The following is a 25,445-nucleotide window of genomic DNA, read 5'->3' on the forward strand; positions in this document are numbered from 1 at the left end:
AACTTTTGGATGCAACGTTCATGATTGTACTGTGATAGTACTATTGCTTTTGTACCTTTGCGCACAACTGTAATCCATTAAGTAAGCTTGTCGTGATCTGCAACTGATTTCTCCTAACTGAAGTTCTGAACTGGTCTTGTTGCGGTGAGGTGAAATCAGTTGGTTCTGCAGGTTAACTGATTTCACTGAATCAGTTGAACTGCTCTTACGATTCATCAGTTTAGCTGATCAGTTCGTGTGATCAGTTAGCGATTTCAGTTAGCATCTCGATCGCTTCAGTTTCGACTATTTCAGCTGCTGCGCACTTAAGGTAGATTATTAGAAACAACATAACAAGTTTTGTTAGCATCAAAATTAAGCAAAGATTGCGAACTTGAAAAGTTCCAACAGCAGGGCACCCCTATATTCTAAGATAAGAATATTTGGGAGGCTTACCCATCCATATCTCATATGGTGTCTTATCAACTGCCTTTGAATGGACATTGTTCAACAACAGTGCCGTTGTCTCAAGAGCATATCCCCAAAAGGATGTCGGCAACTCCGTGAACCCCATCATAGACCGAACCATGTCCATCAAAGTCCGGTTACGACGCTCTAAAACACCATTCAACTGTAGTGTAGCAGGAGGAGTCCACTGCTAGAGATTTAAATTCTCCCAAAGATACTCTTGGAACTCGGCACTCAAGTACTCATCACCTCGATCCGATCAAAGTGACTTGATGCTTCATCCCAATTGTTTCTTTACTTCACTTATGAATTCTTTGAACCTTTCAAAGGCTTCAGATTTGTATTTCATCAAATATACATACCCATACCTCGAAAAGTCATCGGTAAAGGTGATGAATTAGGCATGTCCATGCTTAGTGGTGATGCTAAGAGGACCGCACACATCGGTATGGATCAAATCCAATAACCCTTTGGCTCTCTCCACATGGCCCTTAAAGGGAATTTTGGTCATCTTTCCTTTTAGACAGGATTCACAAGTTGGGAGAGAATTAATATCAGACATATCAAACATGCCCACTCCCACTAGCTTGTTCATCCTTCTTAGAGGAATATGTCCTAATCGAGCATGCCATAATTGTGCCGAATTTAGAGTATCTTGTTTTCGTTTGTTTGTTGTTGTTATCGTTTGGACATTGTTTAGTGGAATATCTTTCAATTTTAAGTTATAGAGATCGTTTTCAAGTTCTCCAGTAGCAATCAAACATTCATTCTTGTAAATGTTGCAAACACCTTTGCTAAATAAACAAGAATATCCATCTTTATCAAGCATAGAAATGGAATCAATGTTTTTAACCAAATCAGGTACAAACAAAACATCTCTTAAAACTAACTTAAAATCATTGTTCAAAATCAAGTAAATATCTCCAATAGCCTTGGCAGCAACTCTTGCTCCATTGTCCAGCCTCAAGAAGGTCTCACCTTCCCTTAGTCTCCTACTTATTCCCATCACATACAACTCATTATAGAGATGTGAGCCACAGCCGGTATCTAATACCCAAGAAATAGAGTTAATTGAAATATTTACTTCGATATAGAACATACCGTTTCCAAAACCCTTCTGGGCAAGATATTCTCTGCAGTTACGCCTCCAATGTCCAGGCTTCTTGCAGTGATGACAAACATCAGCAGTCTTGTCAGCCTTTACTGGTGTGGCTGCCACAACGGGATTAGGAGCTTGCCTCTTCAAGGGCACATTCTTCTTGGGACGTTGGAAAGAACGCTTCTTTCCCTTCCCACGTGGATCAATCTTCGTACCAGATGAAGAACCCACATAAAGAACCGACTTCTCTTTCTTGATAGTGAATTCAAACGTCACAAGCATATTCACCAACTCCTCAAGGGTAGGCTCTAGCTTGTTCATATTGAAGTTCACCAAAAAAGGATCAAATGAGCTCGGCAGTGACAAGAGCAACACGTCAGTCGTCAACTCCGATGGCAACATAAGATCCATGCCAACAAGCTTATCCACAAGCCCAATCATCTTTAGGCCATGCTCAAGGACCGAAGCCCCATCTCGCATGCGTAAAGTTATTAGCTCCTTGACGGTAGCATGCCTAAGAGGCCGTGTTTGCTCACCAAAGAGCTCCTTAAGATGCAAATGAATGTCAACAGCACTCTTTGCATCCTCAAAACGCATCTGCAGCTCGTCATTCATAGAAGCCTGCATTTAACACTTCGCTCGCAAGTCATGGTCACACCAATCCTCGTAAGTCTGCAATTCCTCAGGAGTGCAACTAGTCGGAGCCTCAACAGGGGACGACTCAGTCAGTGTATATGCTATCATTTCCGAATTCAAGAGAATTTTCAGGTTTCTTAGCCAATTGAGATAATAAGGTCCTGTTAGATCGTGTTTTTCGAGTATAACAGATAGCAGATTGCGAAACGAATACATTGTCAAATTTGTACTGAAAAGTAAAACAGATAAATTTTAATGACTATTTTAAAATATTTAGTAAGATATAAAGTATGGAGTTTTACTTTATAAATATTTACTCCCACTGTTTTGACATCTTTCCCTACCCTCTAGTAAAAACGGGAAACTCCTTTCCTCAGTAGGTACGTAAGGTCAAATTAACAAATTATGATCCCGAATAATATCAGCCAATCATAATTCCTAAAAGGTAGTTTCCAATTGCATCTCCATGCAACCCTCTACGTAAACTTTTGTCTCACGTTTGATTAGGACCCAATAATATGACGTTGTTCATCTTTACGTGTCAAGCCTAACCCATCGATGTTGAACTTTAATGGATGGTCGCCATGAGTTCCCTCAATAATATGAGCCGAAATCATGAGAGTTCCACGTAGTTCACATCACAATGTCAATGGATGTCACAGTTTTCCGGTGTCCAGGGCCCCACCAATAATATGAGCCGAGCCTCGAACAAGGGTAGCGTTCATCATGCACCCATTGTCGATGGGAGACATGAAAATTATGAACACCTTTATAATTCTCCTTTTCGGTCTTGATATTAATTTTGAATCTTATTCAAAATGAGGGTTTTTAATTTTGAAAGGTCTCATCATTAATTTTTATTTAAAAGCTCGCCATGTTTGATCGTATGTTTGCCGGATTCATGCAACTTTGTTATTATCTTAATAATAACGCACATACTCATTATTTATAACATATCATGCATATATTATAAACAGTAAACAAAACAAGGATGATCAATCGCCCCAATACTAATGGCCCGTGTGAGCTAAGCACGGGCCTAGGTCCAATCCTAGGGAAATTCATGGGATGCAAATGCAACTTTTACATAAGCTTCCAATATTTATATGTCTTTGATCTTCATAATCATCAAAGCCACCATCTTCCAATCTTGATCTTCCACTATACTAATATTTACAAATAAATATCCATGGCAAATATGGATACACCTCATGCAGTGAGAACGGGCCATAAACCAAGCCCACTTGAAATTTGATAATTATTACAATCATTCAACACAAATATCCTAGCATACACCTAGCAAATTCGGCTTGGGCTTTTGATCATCCTTCATGAATAATATCATATATCATACACCATCAATTAATTATCACAATAATCAATTGATCCAATATTATATATCTTGATCCAATCACTAACCGCCACGATTATAAACTAAATTAACAAAGTATACAAACTCATTTGTCTACTTTCTAATTAATTTATAATTTATAAGGGAATTTCTTGTAAATCACCATTTACTATAAATAATTAAATTCCAACCTCAATTATTTATTTTATGAGATAATATGTACTACTTTTGTGAATTTAAACTTAAGAGCCCAAAAAATCATTTTTCACCAAAAATATTTTGGCCCATTTAAATTCACAAATTGTATTAGCCATCTAATGGCCCAACAACTTCAAGGCCCATGACACTTTGATATTCCAAAACACTTTTGGAAACCCTAGTCTTCATCACCATCGCCGGAGCTCCGTCGCCAAATTCCAGCCAACAAAAAATTTTTATTATTTAAAACATGGGGTTGTTCGGGCAGCCCGAGGTGCCCGAAATGGGCAGCAACTTGCTGCCCAAAAATCGCCCAAAAACCGGCCATTTATTTGTTGTTTTGATTGTCTCATGCGGTTAGAAATAGACCTCAACATAATATCATGTATTTGCTACACCAAAATTGTAACCATAGCTTATGATACCACTTGAAAGGGGATCGGTTACGGTGCCCGGTTGTGCAACGGAAGTTTTTTAAAAATTTGTTTCAACAAGAACAAAAACCGAGCACCCCACAAAGTAGTGTAGCAAATAAGCAAAACACAATATGACATTCATAGGGTGTTTAGAATTTTTACCTATCAATCTTAAAAGATTGATGTTTCGCTCCAACTAAGTTGTAAACAACTTAGCTCTTGAAGGAAGACAATCTACAAGCTTCTCCTTTGAGCACTCCTTGCTCAAAAATTAGTCCCACCACCAACTAGGTAGATCCCCTCTAATTTTGCACTAGAAAAATTAGAGGATTTTTCTTTGAGAAGACTTTTCTTTCCTCAACAATTGAAGAAGAAAAATTAAGGAGAAAAGAGATGAAAATTTTGGCCAAGTGAAGTGTGGAGAGAAGGGAAGAACTTTCTTGGTTGTGGAAAAAGTTGAATCAAAAAGTTGCATGTGCATGCCATGCCATTAAGTCAAAAGTTGCCTCCAACCCTTCACCTCCCAAGCACGTATTTTTTTTGGGCTTGTAACAATTACAAGACCCATGGACTTTTATTTAAATGTCTCAAAGATATTTGAGACCATTTAAATTTTACTTGATTTTACTCAAGCCCACTAATTTAATAATTATTTCTAATTGGGCTCTACAAGGCCCAATGTTATTTAATTAATTCAACACTTGAATTAATTTAATTATTTGGACTCTACTAGGTCCACTAGTGTATAATTAATTCAACACTTCAATTAATTTAATTTAGTCCATAATAATGTTTATGAAAATCATAATTTTCAAATACATTATTTACTTGGCCAACTTTTATTTTAGGAACACTTCCATAAATTAAAAGTTACATTCTCCTTATCGAAGTCATACTTATATTTTCTTTACGCTTATAAACTCCTATATAAGCCGTTCAACACATTCAACTATTTTACTTCTCAACGGGATTTAGAAAGCTAGTACTTGTGTGACCCTCAATGGTTCATTGATACAACTAACAGTGGGTTCACATCTCCATGTGATTCGGAACTAAACATGTCTTTATATGACCATACCCCAATTGCTCTATTATTACTTATCATCTCCTTGATAATAATAACGTCAGAACTCAAGATTGATAGTACCCAACCAATCATGTTAAACGCCTACCAGCATCGCTTACATGATTCCCTAGGTATCAAATGATAGTGCCTGCAAGAACCATTCAATTATGGTTAGCATACAGTACGGTCCCTTCAACTCATATATCCCGACCGATTCGACAACTATTTGTATATCGAGAGTATGAATCGATACTATGTGTCATGTCGTAGTTGCATCGATGGTGTAATCTAAGAAACCCCTTTCTTAATTACGACCCTACTTTGATCAGAGATTTCAAACTACATACACATAGGATATCCATACCCGAAGATAAGCGGTGAATCCCCGGCTACAATGCATCGAATCCTATATGTTTCGACAAAACACCCAACCTTGCCACCTGATGACCCCATATGAGTCGGTAAACAAGTCAAAGTACAATGCTAGCATATAGAGTCTCAATGTTATCCCGGATCATAAGGACTAATGGTGTACAACTATAAACTAGGACGTTTCCACTCGATAAGTGAGAACCACTTGGAAAGTCTTTTATGGAGGGTTGTTCAGTGCACTTTACAAGGGGCACCTATCTGCATGTTCGGACTTCACAATGTCCCCTACCAATGAAACATGGTACTCACATCGCATATACTAGTCTCGAACTCGAGCGGCCTGAAGGATCGAGTGTGCTATTGCCTTCGAAGGCATTTCGGACACTATATTCTCCAGTGAGCTGCAATATCTCGTGTTCTAAAAATAATAACAACGATGAATTAAATCGAGTTTGGTTTAAAACCAAACGGAAGAAACTCGAAGTAATCTTTCGTGAAGAAGACTGTTATTAGAAAACATTTTAACTTATGTAAACTGAATAACCGAAGAAAGACATATTAGTTTTTGCATTCTTCAGTTCAGTTATGGTGACAACTAAATAGAAGAATGCGCTAACTGATCGAAACAATTTTAAAATAGCAGTTAATCAGTTAAGTACACAAGATATGTTTATGGATGTTCGGAGACTTCAACTGCTCCTACGTCACCCATTATACCACCACGGGTAGGTTCCACTAGAAGACTTTGATTTATACACCACTTTGTACAAACCCACTCATCTAGGACTTACACTACTGTCTAAACTGAACTCCTAGCTACGACTGAAAGCAGCACCTTCCAGCCAACACTTCTTTAACGTCTATGTGTCAAAGACTACATACACAAGTTTTACGTCTTTGTGCAAAACGGTATTTGAGTGGATTTGAGAGTGAGTGTGTGTGTGAGAACTGAACAAGAATGTTCTCACACACTGACGGAAAATGACTTGTAAACTAAGCTGATACAACAATGAAGAATTCCCTCTAGGCTTTAAGTGCTTCTGACAGCTGATATGCAACTGAGCGTGCCCTTATGATGTTTTCTCTTCTCAACTTTTTTCACTCTCGTATATGTCTCTTATTTGAGTCTTCACTGATCTTCTCTCTAAATAGACGGGAAAAGCTGTTCGTACAGTGAGACTCACTTATTGTATCCGTTGCATTTGAATCGGCTCCTTGGACTTTGTGCTTCGACTTTTGACTGTCTTTCTGGAGCGTTTTGTCTTTAATGCTCTGATGTAACGTCTATTATTGTCCTTTGACTGGACAATGGCTTTGTACCTTCTCGCACAGCTGAAATCCATTTACTGTGAGCTTGTCTTGATCTGCAACTGAAAGATTCTGACTGATGCCTTGAACTGGTCAGTTGAACTGATCTTCAGTTGGGCTAGTGAAATCAGTTGACTCGTCAGTCGAACTGATTTCACTCCTTCATTTGAACTGGTTAGTTGGGTTCTTCGTCAGTTGGACACAGCATAGGCTGGCCAGGCTTTTGAGATATTCCTGCTGAATCACCTATCAGTTTGGATAATCAACTAAACTTCTTGTTTGAAGAACCAGTTAGACTGATTTAGTCTCAGCAAACAGTTGGTTCAATCAGTTGGCATCTCCGCTGGCTTCAGTTGGTTTCGTAAACTGATTAATTCAGTTTTAGCTGTCTGCGCATTAAGGTAGATTATTAGAAACAAAATAATAAGTTTTGTTAGCATCAAAATCAAGATTGCGAACTTGAAAAGTTCCAACACGGCCTATATCCTTCTTAGCGGCAGCTGAATCGACTAGGAACTGTTTAGAATATACAGTATTGCAAATATGAGTTTCATGATACTCATCATATGAGCATCTCATATTCTTTCTACTATTTTTATATTCAAGGACTTTATCTATACAACTAGCATGGGTATACAACTAACATTTTCATGATTCTCCACACATGCTCCAGCTTAAATGCAGCGCCATTATTTTCATCACGATACTTTTCATATGCAAGCCGCAATATGTCCTCATCACTATGGCCACTTCGATAAGAATTGTAAACACTATTATAATTTGCGTTGAAGCGATTTACTTTTTTTTGGACTGTATTGTGCTAGTGAGATCGAATCACGTTTAAAGCTCTTCGACATGAAGCAGCGGGACAATTATCATTGTAGTAGCTTGCGACACATCTTCAGAAATCGTTCCCCTTCTAATCATTGCCAATGATTGGGTCATCACTCATTGTGACATATGATTTCGCTAGGAGCTCGTCTTCCTCGTTTTTCCATATTGTTAGAATCGGTTAGATGAGTGAAAGTATTTAGAAGGGAGGTTGAATAAACATTTAACTATTTTCAAATCTTTTCGAAAGGTGAATCAGTTTAGTGATAAACTGAATTCGATAATCTTGTTGTCAATGTTGATAAGTTAACTTTGAAGTGTGGAAACAAACTAAAAAACATATTGAATACTTGAAAATAAGGAACAAAAATATTTGTGGATATTCGGAGACTTCAAATGCTCATACGTCACCTCTTCTATCTCCAGGATATGATAATTACTAAAAGACTTTGATCAATTACAGCAACTGTAATAACCCACTTCAGTTTGGACTTAACACTGCCAAACTTAAACTCTTAGTATCAATACAATATTATCAGTATGTGACTGATGTGTTTTTCTAATCACAACTGATCTCTAAAAGATCTAATATTACAACAATGAATGTTTGTGCTTAAGCTCGAAATATAGCCTGAAAACTATGAATAAATCTAATAAGCGTGAGCTTCTTGTAACTGATCTTTGAAAGCTTTTAACTCAAGAATGAATGTGCATGCAAAAGTTCTTTTTCAGCTGATCTTCACGGCTATTTATAAGCTTTTCTTCCCAACGGTAATATTGAATGCGTTCAATTTGTCCTTAATAGACACGTCATCATTCTTCTGATAATCGTACACTGTGACGTTCTGATATGCGGCGTTCCCACTATAAGTTGCAGTCTGTTCTTGTAAAAATTGTCGTTTGAAAGATACGCTCCTTAACTGATGACGTGTCAAGCTGATTTATCAGTTGACTTTCATAGCTGATTGATGAACTGCCTGTGTAATTGATCAGTCTTAACTGATCGTCCAGTTAACTACACAGCTTCAGTTAGCTTTGATCAGTTCAGTTGCCTTCGATTATTTAGCTCTTTAATTATCAGTCGGGCAGCTTCAGTTCGAGACATTTTAGTTCAGTAGCGTTAAGTTGAGTTGATTAGTTCTTTAATCTTCAACGCTTGATTCTGTCAAACTCTGAAATTCTTATTAGTCCATAGAAATATGTGTATAGTCTATATGTGTCTGGCACGTGTTTTCACTTTCAAATGATCTTTTGCCTTCTTTTTTTAAAAAAGTTATGTGAATTAATGATATTAATTCAGTTGAATTTCTATGCTGAAATGGTAGCCAAGATTAATAATCTATATATTCACATTGAAGCTTGAATATTAATTAGTGTTAATAATTACTATTAATGCACCAATGTCGGTGCTCTTGAATGTAGCGTCCGCCAAAGGGTTCATTAATGCAGCGTTTAGATTTTTTTTTATTATTTTATTTTATTTTTTTATACTTTTTTTTCATGTTCTGAAATTTAATCAATTTGATACTAGTTACAATAAATTTAATTATAACTGTAGAATAATTTTATAAATAATTTTGCAAATTGTTTTTTTTATTCTTAAGATTGAGAATAATAATTTAGATTAAATATTTATTGTTGTTTCTGTATATAAACTTATAGCTGACTCTAATAATATCCGAAATTAATAAATTTTACATGTGAAACTCGTTTGACCTGTCAAACAATAATTTTCATAATATTTTTTATATTTTTAAATTTTAACTTGTATATTTACAACAAAATTAAATAAAAAAAGTTTAAATAAAATCCAGAAGGTATAATTTGGAATGGTTCAAAACCGATTTGATATTACATGGTAAAATCTAGAATCGGTTAAATCAGTTCCATGTGATATTCTAATTAAATTAATGGGATTTATTTTTATAAACATCATTTAGAATCAAATCCAATTCGACTGATCCAATCCGGATCACATTTGTATTATTAATTACTGTTACACTATAATTATTACGAGAATATAATATTATTTATTGATTTATTTTTTAGACTATTTTGTTGTTTACTAATCAACAACTAGATAAAAGAAAAACCAAATCAAACCTAAATTTTCTTTTAGTTCTTTCAATTTTATTTGAATGATAGATTTTTAACTTTAATATTTTTTACAAATGAAATAGATTATTTTTAAATATAATTTAAAAATTCTAAAATAACTATCATAAATAAGAAAATATTGGTATATACACCAATATAAAAGCATCCAAACCAAACAAAAGTAATTAAACAAATAATATGTCTTTTGTAAGATATATTCATGACATGAATGAAAAATAATACTTTTAACATAAAAATTAGTATTTTTTCATGAGTTAAATCAGATTANAGTTTTGCCAATTCCATCATTTTGCCTTATTTTTGTCATTTATTTTATTTTTAAATTATTTAAAAAAAAAAAAACCAATGGTATTATGGTAGTGTGCAAGTCTAGTACATTATATAAAAATGAAAGTTATATGCCAAAACAAAATTTAAGAGCTCAGAAGATACTAAGTCAGACCGGCGTGAAATTCTTTCTAATAAGGCAAATCTTTTTCGACCTGGATCCTAGATATCGATAACTTCAAGAATATCATCAACTTCCTGTCTCAAGACTGAAATCTTTTGCTGGATCGAGGCGACACGGTTTTCGATCTCTCGGCCCCCAGATTTCTTCTTGTAAGAGTCTATTATAGTTGAGTGTTTCAACATCAGCTTCTCTTGCAATTCCTTCTCCTTGGATGCAAGCTCTTCCACCTTAAACCAGAATCACCATGCTCGATTACACTTTCCAAACAGATATATTTAAAGATGACACGTGAAGATAGCAGCAATTGGTAAAAACTGAAACACGCGCGAGTCACCCACTAATCTATATTCTATAATCTCCGAAGCTACTATGATCTTACTTCTCGACCAAGGAAACCGATGAGATGCTCACTATTAAAGCAAAAAGGATGTGAAGAACGTTTTGCACTAATGAAAAGGGTTGTTTCTTTTCCTATTTACCCAATAGAGTTGCAGGAACTTGGTATTTCTCCAGAAGAATAATGTGACGAGCAAATAGAAGGAAAAATTACAGGTTTGGCGCTTTTATTAACCTGCTACCATAGTTGACGACATTTTTGGAAATCTCAAGCGAGAGTAATAAAAGAAGCCACATATATAGATCTGCTTAAGCCTATACATGAACATGACTACTCTTGGGGTGGGTTTCTTTCTTATTCAACATAAACAAAACTGACTGACTGACTTGGATTTCCTCTTACAATTTGGGATTTTGTTTTCTTAATTTCAAGAACATATCAGTAAATTCAAGTAAATGAAGTAAAAGGATAGAAAATGAACCTTTGGAAGTATCTGAGTGGCCTGCGAAGAAGACTGCAGAAACGACAGCAATGGTTTCAACTCCTTTGATAGCTCCTTAAGTGTACTGTCAGCAGCTTTGCGTGCTGCTTTGCAAGTCGGAACAGAGCCAGTCCTCGAAAGATCACGTAAAGATGCTTCTAGCTTGTCATGAATAATCAAACATCGGTTCATAACATTTCTGGAACTGTCGAATTGCAGTGTGGACCTGTACAATCTTTCAGATTAGCTAATGCTCTTCTTTTATATGATGATATAATGCGACATTTTTTTCATCTAACCAGAGAAACCAAAATGGAAATAGCAATGACATACCTCATTCCACTGCAGCTTTGAAAGATAAGAAGCAGACGACTTGGAGATTGTTAAGTCTACATGTGCATATACTATACATGCAACAAAGAAGAGGAAAAACCCAAACACCAGCATCATTAGCTCCCTAAGCAAGGAAAGATTGCTGAATTGATGAGAGACCTGAGGGAAAAAATTATAGGTATTAGCTTAATCCAGAAGGAAAGTAGCTGCAACTTAAAAGTCAATGTTATGGCCCTTCGTCATGGATTGCGATATGAGACTGTTAATTGGATAATTGTTGAGATCCATACTGCTTCTACCTTGTGAGATTAATGGTATTTTCGACGTATTTTGATAATTGGAATCCAGGCTCATTATGAGCTATCGATGTCGGTGACAATATTTTTTTTATTTTTGAGAAATTTTAGATTAATTCTTTTATCCTCCAAGAGCGTTTTATATACACAAGAGCCCCTTTCCAACTAAAATCAAATCAAATCTTAAAGATAGAAATTATTGGTCTTCTAGAAGCAAAGCTTCCTAGTTGCCTACCGACTTACTGTTGTTCCCACTTGCGGTAATTTGAGATAATAAAACCCGAAAATAAAGAATAAACTGGACACTGAGATTTACGTAGAAAACCCCTAAAAATTATTAGGGTAAAAATCACGGGCAAGATGAAAAGAATTTCACTATAATATTTTGTGGTCTACAACTCACTCACTGTGTTTTCAAAGAGAACACACACTCTCTTAATACATGAGAACAAACACCTCACAAATATTATAGAATGTTATAAGATGAGAGAAAACTCGAATAAGGGATGATTTCAAAATGAAAGGGGGAGCTCTTTTTATAAAGCCCCTTGTCCGTGTGAATACGCGTTAAAAATGCGTATTTCCGTCCAACTTGCGACCACGTTTTTTTCCTTTCTTTGATTGGCCCCTACCTCATTTTGCCGACATTTCTCCCACTTGGAGATTTGATTTAGAAACAAACACATCTCCACACATCCTTTCAATCTTGTCATTCCCTGCTGCTTATGTTTCTGCTAGGCCACTTGACGATCTACACCACTCAAACTTATCAGTGTTCACTGGCTTGGTCAGAAAATCAGCTATGTTATCCTTTGTATGGATCTTCTGCATATCCACGCTTCCTTCTTCTACTACTTCCCGCACAAAGTGATATTGTATTCCAATGTGTTTAGTCGTGGAATGAAAAGCTGGATTCCTTGCGATGTGCAAGACACTCTGACTGTCACAAAACAAAGAAACATTTTCTTGTTTATGCCCGATCTCCTCCAATAAATTTTTAATCCATATAGCCTCCTTGCAAGCTTGAGTAGCTGCCATGTATTCTGCCTCCGTCGTAGATAACGTCACAACTATCTGCAGTTTTGAAACCCAGCTTACTGCTCCTCCTGCAAGTGTAAACACAAAACCAGTAGTAGATTTCCTCTTATCAGGATCACCTGCATAATCTGAATCGACATAGCCCCTGAGTGTAAAATCCGATCCTGCATAACATAATGCAGCATTCGATGTACCCTTAATGTATCTAAGGATCCTCTTAACAGTGCTCCAATGCTATCGTTCAGGATTCGCCATATACCGACTAACTGCTCCCACTGCTTGAGCAATGTCCGGTCTGGTACAGATCATGGCAAACATCAAACTTCCCACTGCTGATGCATATGGTACTCGAGACATCTCAATCCTCTCTGCTTCACTGCTAGGACACATCTCGGAGGATAATTTGAAGTTAACAGGAAGAAGGGTCGGAATTGGCTTAATATCTTGTATGTTGAAGCGTTGCAAGACTTTTTTCAAATAATTTTTCTGGGAAAGCCAAATCTTTATGTTACTTCTATCTCTGTGAACTTGCATCCCTAGAATCTTGTTTGCTGGTTCCAAGTCCTTCATATCAAATTCCCTAGCCAACTGTGCCTTCAATCCTTGGACCTGATCTTTGTTGGGGCCTTCTACCAACATGTCGTCCACATACAACAGCAAAATAATATAATCATCACCAGACCTCTTGAAATACGTACAAGGGTCTGCACTCAGTCTATTGTATCCAAAGCTTAATCTCTTGTACCAACACCTCGGCGCATGTTTGAGACCGTACAGAGATTTGTTAAACCTGCAAACCAAGTTCTCTTTGCTTTTTTCCGCAAAACCTTCTGGCTGCAGCATATAGATTTCTTCTTCAAGATCTCCATGAAGAAATGCCGTTTTCACATCTAACTGTTCTAGATGTAGGTCAAACACCGCACACAATGCCAACACTACTCTGACTGTTGTAAGCCGAACCACAGGAGAAAATATCTCATTGAAGTCAATGCATTTTTTCTGAGCATACTTTTTTACGACCAATCTAGCACGATACTGCTCCACTTGGTTATTGCCATCACGCTTGATCTTATAGACCCATCTGTTTCCAATGGCTTTTCTTCCTCGTGGTAGTGTAACAAGATCCCAAGTTTGATTCCTGTCTAATGCTTCCAATTCTTCTTGCATTGCTATCATCCACAAGGATAAATCCGAGCTTTGAGTAGCTTCGTGGAAACTCGATGGATCACCGTCCTCTGATAATAGACAATATGCAATGTTACTTTCAGTGACATAATCTGAAAGCCAACCTGGTGGTTTTCTGTCTCGAGTTGACTGCCTTACATTGGAAACCTCAGACTCAACTTGTTCTTGTTCTTCGTGCTCTGGTATTGCTTTACAAGAAATTTGACCTTCATCCGTTTTATTTTCCACCTGAAATATAGTAGTTTCCGAATTCGGTGTGCCTTTGTCTCCCTTTACTTTATCTTCCTCGAAGATAACATCCCTGCTGATGACAAGCTTGTGAACAGTAGGATCCCACAAGCGAAACCCCTTTACTCCATCAGCATAACCCAAGAAGATACATTTTCTTGATTTTGAATCCAACTTCGATCTTTCTTGCTCATTGTACAGAACGTACACAGGACTTCCAAATGTATGCAAATGACAATAATCTGTCGTCATCGCCGTCGCTGGAGCTGGTGAGACCTTATTGAGGATGGGCAATGGGGCAAGAGTTGCTGCCAAGGCTTGGGAGATGTTTACTTATTGTTGAACAATAATTTTAAGTTAAATTTTTAAGAGATGTTTTGTTTGTACCTGATTTGGTAGGAAACATTGTTTCCATTTCTATGTTGATAAAGATGGATATTCTTGTTTATTTGGCAAAAGTATTTGCAATATTTACAAGAATGAATGTTTGATTGGTACTGGAGAACTTGAAAACGATCTCTATAACTTAAAATTGAAAGATATTCCACTAAATGTCCATTTAAAGGCAGACTCCATATGAGATATGGATGGGTAAGCCTCCCAGATATTCTTATCTTAGAATATGGGGGTGCCCTGCTTATGTGAAGCAGGTAGTGGGAGATAAATTGGACAGTCGATCCACTTTATGTTACTTTGTGGGATATCCAAGGAATTCAGTTGGATATTATTTCTATCATCCCCAAGAAACAAAGGTGTTTGTTTCTAGGAATGCAACCTTTTTGGAAAAGGAATTTCTATTGGATAGAAAAAGGAAGATGATAGAACTCGAAGAGGTTCGAGAGACACCCACAATTGAAGAACCCACACCCGAAGAGCCAAGAGAGGAGATACAAGCTCCTAGAAGATCCGAGAGAGTCTCGAGACCACCTATGAGGTATGGTCTGCTTCTTGAAGAGGGCCATGATGAGCCTATTCATGGATGTGATCCAAGGACCTTCAAGGAAGCGTTATCTGATGCCGATTCATCCAAGTGGCTTGAAGCAATGGAATCTGAGATGAATTCCATGCATTCGAACCAAGTGTGGGATCTTATGGATCCACCTGAGGGAACGGTTCCCATAGGGACTTGGGGCGGATGGGAAGGTATTGACCTTCAAGGAGCGATTGGTGGCAAAAGGATATACTCAAAGACAAGGAGTTGACTTTGAGGAAACCTTTTCTCCAATTGCAATGTTCAAGTCTATAAGGATATTGCTAGCCATGGCTGCATGGTATGACCATGAGATATGGCAGATGGATGTCAAGACAGTCTTTCTTAATAGGGATTTTAAGAAAGTGATTTACATGTCTCAACCTGAAAGATTTACATCTATCGGAAGTGAGCATATGGTATGCAAACTTCAGAGATCTATTTATGGTCTAAAGCAGGCATCTAGGAGTTGGAACCTCATATTCGATAATACAATCAAAGAGTTTGGTTTTACTAAGAATCCTGAGGAACCCTGTGTGTATAAGAAGGTCAGTGGGAGTGTGGTGACATTCCTTGTGCTTTATGTTGATGACATTCTACTCATTGGGAATGATGTAGGAATGTTGCAATCAACTAAGATATGGTTAGCGAGTAAGTTCTCGATGCAGGACTTGGGTGAAGCATCTTTTGTATTGGGAATACAGATCTATAGAGATAGTTCAAGAAGATTGCTTGGTATCACCCAGTCCACATACATGATACCATCGTGAAGCGGTTCTCGATGGATGAGTCCTAGAGAGGACATCTACCAATGTGTCATGGCGTGTCCCTATCCATGTCTATGTCTCCCAAGACTGATGCAGAGATAGCGGCGATGACGAGCATTCCTTATGCATCTGCGATTGGTAGCATCATGTATGGGATGATATCTACACGTCCTGACGTGGTTTTAGCACTAAGTGTAGTGTATAGATATCAATCGAACCCTGGTCTTCCACACTTGAAAACTGTGAAAGACATCCTCAAGTAATTGAGAAGGACCAGTAAGTTGCTATTGGTCTATGGGGTGGAGAACTGAAATTGGAAGGCTATACCGACTCTAGCTTCCAAAGCGATATCGATGACTCAAAGTCAACCTCTAGGTTCGTATTCATGCTCATTGGTGCTGCTGTCTCTTGGAAGAGTTCCAAGCGAGACAGTACTGCGGATTCCACCACTGAGGCCGAATACATTGTTGCATCGGATGCAGCAAAGGAGGCTGTTTGGATAAGGAATTTCGTCCAAGCGTTGGACGTCATTCCTAATGGAGTTGCTCCTATCCCGGTGTTTTGTGAAACACGGGAGCCATAGCTCAGGCAAAGGAGCCAAGGTCTCATCAGAAATCCAAACAAGTATTGAGAAAGTACCACATCCTCGGAGAGATTGTGGAAAGAGAAGTGTCTATCGACTAAGTCGGCTCCGCAGATAATGTTGCTGATCCACTAGCTAAGCCTTTACCTGAACCATTATTCGAGATGCATCGCGAATCAATTGGTTTGAAGTATATGGGTAGTTGGCTCTAGTGCAAGTGGGAGATTGTTAGAGTAGGTGCACGTCGAGCCAAGTGTTGGCCGAGTGTTCACAATGAAACTCTATGTATAAGCAATCTTTATTTTAATAATATTTGAAATTATTGTTTTGGCACATCTTTATCTGTATACCCATGCTAGTTGCATAGATAAAGCCCTTGAATATACAAATAGTAGAAAGAATATGAGATGCTCATATGATGAGTATCATGAAACTCATATTTGGAATACTGTATATTCTAAACGGTTCCTAGTCGATTCAGCCGCCGCTAAGAAGGATATAGGCCGCTCGAGCTTGAGACTAGTATCTGCGATGTGAGTACCATGTTTCATTGGTAGGGGACATTGTGATGTCCGAGCATGCAGATAGGTGCTCCTGGTAGAGTGCACTGAACAACCCTCCATTAAAGGACTTTCCAAGTGGTTCTCACTTATCGAGTGGAAAAGTCCTAGTTTATGGTTGTACACCATTAGTCCTTATGACCCGGGACAACATTGAGACTCTATGTGCTAGAATTACACTTTGACTTGTTTACCGACTCTCATGGGGTCATCAGGTGGCAAGGTTGGGTGTTCTGTCGAAACATATAGGAGTCGATGCATTGTAGTCGGGGATTCACCGCTTACCTACGGGTATGGATATCCTATGTGTTTTTCATGTATATGTAGTTTGAAATCTCTGATCAGAGTATGGTGGTAATTATGAAAGGGGTTTCATAGATTACACCATCGATGCAACTACGACATGACACATAGTATCGATTCATTGACAACTCTCGATATACCAATGGTTGTCGAATCGGTCGGGATATATGAGATGAAGGGACCGTACTGTACGCTAACCATAATTGAATGGTTCTTGCAGGCACTATCATTTGATACCTAGGGAATCATGTAAGCGATGCTGCTAGGCGTTTAACATGATTGGTTGGGTACTATCAGACTTGAGTTCTGACGTTCTTGTTATCAAGGAGTTGATAAGTAAGAATGGAGCAATTGGGGTATGCTCAAATAAGGACATGTTTAGTCCGAATCACATGGAGATGTGAACCCATGGCTAGTTGTATCAATAAACCATTGAGGGCCACACAAGTACTAGCTTTCTAGGTCCCGTTGAGAATTAAAATAGTTCAATGTGTTAAACGGCTTATAAATGAGTTTATAAGCGTAAGGAAAAATAGAAGTATGACTTCTATGAGAGAATGTAACTTTTAATTTATAAATGTGTTCCTAAAATTAAAAGTTTGCCAAAAAAATAATGTATTTGAAAATTGTGATTTTCATAAACATTATTATGAACTAAATTAAATTAATTCAAGTGTTGAATTAATTAAACACTAGTGGACCTAGTAGAGTCCAAATAATTAAATTAATTCAAGTGTTGAATTAATTAAATAACATTGGGTCTTGTAGAGTCCAATTGGAATAATTATTTAACTAGTAGACTTGAGTAAATTCAAGTAATATTTAATTAGTCTCAAATATGTTGAGATAATTAAATTAAGTCCATGGATTTTTAATTGTTAAAAATCAAATAACATTGCATGCATGAGAGGTGAAAGGTTGGGAGACAACTTTTTCAATCTTCAAGGCTTGGGATGCTAAAAGTGTTTTAGCTTTTCCCACAACCAAGACAAGTAATCTCTCTCCCATTTTTACTAGCTATGGCCGAAATTTAAAAGATCATTATCTCAAAATTTTTCTCTCATCTTGTTCTTCAATAGTTGGAGAAACAATTCACTTCTCAAAGAAAAATGCCATACATTTTCTAGTGCAAGTGTAAGGTGGATCTTCCTAGTTAGTGGTGGACTTGATTTTGAAGGAAAGAAGGAAGCTTGTAGATTGTCTACCTTCAAGAGCTAAGTTGTTTACAACTTAGTTGGAGCCAAACATCAATCTCAAAAGATTGATAGGTATATTTCTATAAACACCCTATGTATGACATTTTGGTGTTTTTGTATTTCCTACACATTCTAGTGAGGTGTTCGAATTTTTCCTTTGCTTAAAATATTTTTTAAAACTTCCGTTGCGCATTTGAACATCCGTAACCGATCCCCTTTCACTCTCAGGGATACAATCGGTGCTTGCCAAACATCCGAATGAATCAGCTCCAATATGCTTTTGCTCCTGGCAGTAGAAGTGTCAAACTTTAATCTGTGTTGTTTACTGGTAACACAGTGCTCACAAAAGGGTAATGACACTTTTGTAAGTCCCTGCAGCAGCTTCCGTTCTGAGAGAATTTTCAACCCTCGTTCTGACATATACCCGAGCTTTCTATGCCATAACACTGTTAATTCTTCTCCTGAACAAATTGATGCAACAGCTAGTTCTGCCTCTTTGTGTGTTTCTCCCAAAAGTACATAAAGATTTGCAGCAACTTTTTCTGCCTTCATAACCACAAACGCGCCTTTCACAATTTTCATGATCTCATTCTCGATACGAGTTTTTCACCCGATGTCATCCATTTGCCCCAAGAACAAAAGATTTTTCGTCAGTCCTCTCACAAGTCGTACCTCCTGTATGGTGCGAATGGTGCCATCAAACATTTTAATTTTGATAGTACCGACCCCAGTGATTTCCAAGGCATGATCGTTTCTCATGAATACAGATCCTTCTGAGACTGATTCATAATGATCAAACCATTCTCTCCGAGACGTCATGTGCCACGTCGCTCTTGAATCCATAATCTATGTGTCACAAAATTTGTGTCTGCCTTCTGCAACTGTTGCTGCTTCGCTGAATAATATTTCACCACTGTCTAAAGTACTGGCCACATTTCCTTGAGAACTCTTCTCGTTACTCGTACACTCTTTCTTGAAGTGCCCTTTACCGCCATATTTAAAGCAGTAAATATTTTTCTTCTTACTTCTCGACTTTGATCTACCTCGTCTTTGGCTCCCACTGGAGTCACGGTCCATAAATCTTCCTCTTATCATCGGTAAAGCCTCTGCCTGCTTCGATGTTACCAACCTATCTTCCTTATTCTTGAGCCGGCTTTCTTCTCCGAGAACCGCATTTAAGACGTCGTCGAATCTTAGAAAGCCCATAAGAATATTGTTGGTTATGTTGATGATAAGTTGATCATATGAATCTGGTAGACTTTGAAGTAGAAGCTCCACACGTTCATTTTCCCTTATTTTATGCCCCATGGAAGTGAGCTGGGCAAATAGAGTATTTAGTGTGTTGATATGGTCGGTCATCGATGAGGATTCCACCATCCGAAGAGTATAAAGCCTTCGTTTTAGGAAAATTATGTTGTGTAACGATTTGACCTCGTACATCTTTGTCAGAGTATCCCAGATAACTTTTGCTGTTTTTATCTCAGAGATACTTGACAGTACTTCGTCTGTTATAGCCAAGTGTAGATTGGCAACATCATTATCATTCATCTCATTCCACTTTCCATCATCCGTAATCTCCAATAGGCGCAAGGCAATTTTCTTTTCTTAAAACTGCTCGTATCTTTATTTTCCACAACATAAAATTACTTCCGTTGAACTTTGCTATCTCATACCTGCCCGCCATTATGTCTACAACAATTTAGTAGACTGGACAAAATAATCACGCCTTAATAAAAAAAATCTCAAAAAATTTTTTTTGATGTGGAAGATCAGTCTAGGCTGCAACCATAGAGCATACTCAGAATTTTAAGAAATTTTAAACGGCTCTGATACCACTTGTTGGTCCCACTTGCGGTAATTTGAGATAATAAAACCCGAAAATAAAGAATAAACTGGACACCGATATTTACGTGGAAAACCCCTAAAAATTATTAGAGTAAAAACCACGGGCAAGATGAAAAGAATTTCCACTATAATATTTTGTAGTGTACAACTCACTCACTGTATTTCCAAAGAGGACATACACTCTCTTAATACAGGAGAACAAACACCTCACAAATATTATAGAATGTTATAAGATGAGAGAAAACTCGAAGAAGGGATGATTTCAGAATGAAGGGGGGAGCTCTATTTATAGAGCCCCTTGTCCGTGTGAATACGCGTTAAAAACGCGTATTTCCGTCCAACTTGCCAACCACGTTTTTTTCCTTTCTTTGATTGGCCCCTACCTCATTTTGCCGACACTGACTCGACGCAGTGAAGCTTCCACCCACTAATTCCACAATAAGTGAAAAGAAGTGAGCCTTACTTCTATCACTATCCCATGTTGATAAGGAAAATTAGAGATACATAATAAAACCCAAATAAATAAATAAACAAACTATAATCCGTTTATCTTGTGCTTGCATTAGTCTCATGACTCATCAGATCATCAATTCCTTGAGACTCGTGATCATCCTCAAACACAAATAACTGGTAATGTTATGCCTACACGGTCGCATCTACCCTTCCAATCCTCAAACCAAAACAGTTCCTTGCGGCGATGCCTCGGCCTGTAGACCCGTTTCAATTGTAGCAAAACCTTTTGATCCTTCGTTCTTCCATTTATGAGCAGTTCAATATCTTCACGAATTGGGTTTTTATTCTACTAGGCATGGGGGTGGGCATGGGTTGGGTTTTTTTGACATTCGGGTTGTTCTCCAGATCAGACACCCGATTTTTTGGATAGTAAATTTTTTTTATATCCAAACCCAATCCAATGTTTAACATTATCGACTAAGTCGGGTACCTGAATATTCACCAACACCATCTAATCTTTACCATGTTTATTTACCGTGTAGTTGATTTTCAATTCTAGGGCATCATTAACAAACTATAAATTGAATTCTCTTCTTCTTCTTCTTCTTCACCGTACGTAGTATAACAAGCCCAAATAATCAAAGCAAAAAATGAAAAAAGTTTCTCGTGACAGGTTGCAGATAACATAAAAAAACATGTTTGTCAAAGTTGCTGTTTCCAGCAAATATATTATCAATCCATAATTTTAAGTTCACCTGACTTAACATCCAATTTTGAATCTGCACAGTGAAATAATACAAAGACCAAATAAAAAAGGCAAACAAATTTGACATAATTGTGTCCTTGATAGTTGATTTGAAATGTTGATGAAGAGAAAAGTGAAGTGACAAAACGATTGATTAAAAAAGAAAATTGTTTAATTAATTTTAATAATTTTTTTGTAATACGACAATTTGAATTTTGCGATATGAAGCAATGCAGTTGAAAATTTTCTCAAAAAAAAATAGCAAAACTTTTTAAAATAACATTATCCATAGCTCGTGGATTTCAAATTCATCCCCATCTAATTTGGGACTAGACTTGGTTTAGGAATTTTCAATATGAAATATGTAACAACAAAGATTTTTTACCACGCATTTAAGTTGTCATTTAAAATTCATAGTGACCCCATCTACTAGACTAAGGTTTGACAATGATATATCATTTAACGACCCTAAACGGGAACAAGAATCACTGCATGGTATATCTATTTCATGCATCTATTGACTCTCAGTAACATTTAGTGGAAAAGGTCATAATTCAACTAGTGAAAGTTATCTTCAAGAATTTAATTTTTAGCATAAATTAGGACACGCAACAACCTAATGCAAGAAAAGTGAGAAATAGCATAATAATGATTTCTCAAAAACGAACGTAATGATCAATTTTACAAGCCTGGAATGAGTTGCATCGCCAATAGAATATAATAGTCAAAGCCTTCCTTTTGTAAGCTCTTGCCACTAGATTTAGAAAAGTGTTTCTTTTACTATACACAGTTAACGAGGCTTGTCTAAATAATCACGAATCGCAAAAGTACCCCCTTAGTCTACGTGGATTTTGTTGACCATAAAAAATCTTAAGATGCAAAGAGTCCAATCCAAAAGATGAAAAAATTAAATGACATTTCTTTTCCATTTGATGTCTTTTCTTCACAACAATTTCGAGAATTCTAGTTGTGCCTTGTTTTCTTGTAATTATAATATATTAATAACAGTAAAAATTCTTTTTTTACCAACAAAATTGAAGACTGACATAAAACTGCAACATACCTGAAAATATTCATTGTTCTCAGGCACATCATTTTTCTTTTCTATTACTACGACCGGTCTGCCAACCATATCCATATAGGAGAATTTTGTCTACACCACGTCACAAAATTATAAATAGTACTAGGGACAAAATTACCCACTTAGAGGGAAAATATGTTAAGAACTTAAGCACAGTTTTGTCACCTCTGGAGACTATTTGATAGGAAATGGAACAGACACAGAAATATCATTTGACCCCTCTGGCAAAACAAGCTGAAAAAAACAATGAAGCTATAGTTATCAGCCTTCTACGAGGGGGAAGAAGTTAAAGTAAGAAAAACTCTACATAAACATCTCTGAAAAAGGAGATGGTAGTAGTTAAGTGGGAATACAGTACACCGAGCTAATCAAGATATTTACACCTAATCCAGCATCGCTCTTAATCCAAATAAATTTGGACAAGCACAAACAAATGAATGTGCACTTGTACCAAAATCAAGACAACCAGAAAAGAGATAAACAACAAGAACAGGATAAACAACGATGCTCTAATCGGTGAAAAAATGGTTTTCTTTATTTCCAAGACAATATGAAGCCTAGATAGCTGAGCAATATCCAACATTTTGAATACAAATTGAGACTATCAATAGAAACTTTACCTTTACAGTAAGATTTTCAATAACCACTTCGTTCATCGGGCAACCAAAGGAGATGTCAAGGACACGTTTTCCTTCGGACAGAAACAAGAAATCTTGAAGCGGCAAGCCATATCCAATAGTAAAAGAAGATCTCCAACCACCAAACATTGGATACCTAGGTTCAATTTCCAATAATGTCTGCAATTGGGAAAAAATGGCTAACCATAGAAGGAAACAAAATGCAAAAGCTTATACCAAGAGAATCAACACGCACCTTTGCTGAATCACTCCATACATTAGATGTGGAAATATTTCCTATCTCATCCCTATAGTAAATGGAATGAGCTCTTGGCGGTAACTTGGCGACAAGATTTCGGAACGTTGATGCACCTCTTAGAAGGGGCTGCGCCTGATAGTCAAGTCTGCAATTATCACAAAGAACGATAGGATAAAAACTCAGGGTCCCTTACAATAGAAGTGATTGTTCCAAAAAGTGAGATAGTTCTACCTTGAAAACTCCCCAGTGATTTCAGCACTAGCATGAACAAGGTTATAGCTTTCAGTGACTTGCACATTTCCCAATGGGAAATTTCTATCTCGCGTAACAACTCTCGAGCAACAGAAAATGGGTGGTTGTTAACATAATGAACCGTTATTGGTATGTTTGAGAAAGGAGCAATATTCTCATAAGGACCATATTTTATTTTTGAACCAGAAAACTTGGAATTATCCAACTTAGTATAACATTCAACTTTTGATTCGGGTAATTTAACAGTACGTAACTGAACATTAACTGCATAAGGAGAGAGGTAACATGCACTCACCTCAAAGGAAACAAGCTGAACATCAGCCTGTGTTATTTTTTCAGGAAATGGTCTCAGCGTATATGTATATACAGCTTTGACCTCCAAACTCAAGCTTCCTCCCTTCAGCAGTTTCTAGGGTAATGAGATAGAGTACCAAGTCAACCCTGGATTAATTCCCTCGGGATTTAGAGGTTAAAGAGGAATACTATCAAAAGGACCTTTTGCTTTTCCTTTCCCTTCACCAATGGATGCTGTCAAAAATGCCAAGTTTTTTGCTTGCTTTTTAGTGAAAGGCAACAAAACCTCCGATACCGAGTCATCACCCTTATTTTCTACCTGGCAGACAATGTAACAGAAAACCAACAAAATAAACATCGATTGCTGCTTAAATGAGCTAAATGCATCTTCAATTGATAACTAAAATCAACAACCTTTCTCACAACACAGAAACTTGAAGTGAAAAAAAACACACAAAAAACCTTCAGCGATATAGTGCTCCGCACTATCTGTGATGATAAGTCCATCTGCACCAGAAGATCACCCAAAGTTAGCCAGAAAGCATTCACAAAATTCAAAAACCACATTACTGCATATTAATGCTAAAAGTCCAAACGACCCAGAAAAGATCAACATAGATTTTTCAGCTTTAAACAAAACCCACAATGATTATTCACCATCCAGGCCACAGACAAAATGTTCCTATTCCAAGGCTTGTTCTTATACAAGCTTCAACGGGAAAAAAATTTCACATAAATACACACGACTCGATAAGGAATGTAAAATTAAAGAGATAAACATAAAAAGCAACGTAAATGGACCCAAATTCATCCAAATCTAAAAACACAACAAAAAAATCATCTTTAGAATCAGATTGTTACCTTGCGATCGAGCTGCGAGATTACAAGGGTGGAGACGGTCGGTGAGAAAAGCAAACCGAATCCAAGAAATACGAACACGAAAGATCAAATCGAAGTCGCTTCATTTTTGGGTTGGCCGCATAAATAATTTTACAATCACGAGCAATGACCCAACCGAGGATGAGAACTGGGACTCATGACTTTGGTGAGTTTTTGGGATGACAAATGTCGAATAAGCGGCAGCTAGGATGTCAATTTAGGTTGGTTGGGTCGGATTGAACAATAATACTATTAAAAAATTGCTCAACTCGAATCCAATCCGAACACTAGCCAACCCGAAATCTCTCAATCCGAACATGAACCCAAATCAATCCGATCAACCTGTATAACCCGATATTCAATTTGTTTTAATTTTTTTAAAGAAAATTAAATAAAATTCAAAAAAAATAATATTTTAATTTAAACACATAATAACAAAATATCACTCAT

At 37.1% G+C, this 25,445-nt stretch overlaps 1 pseudogene; it reads right to left on the bottom strand.

The window, feature by feature from the left end:
• Window positions 1–10,203: 10,203 nt before the first annotated feature.
• On the bottom strand, window positions 10,204–25,199 carry LOC140966454 (dolichyl-diphosphooligosaccharide--protein glycosyltransferase subunit 1A-like; annotated as a pseudogene).
• Window positions 25,200–25,445: the final 246 nt, after the last annotated feature.

This window comes from Primulina huaijiensis, chromosome 2 (assembly GCF_012295235.1).
Source record: "Primulina huaijiensis isolate GDHJ02 chromosome 2, ASM1229523v2, whole genome shotgun sequence".
In the NCBI taxonomy this organism is placed as follows: domain Eukaryota; kingdom Viridiplantae; phylum Streptophyta; class Magnoliopsida; order Lamiales; family Gesneriaceae; genus Primulina; species Primulina huaijiensis.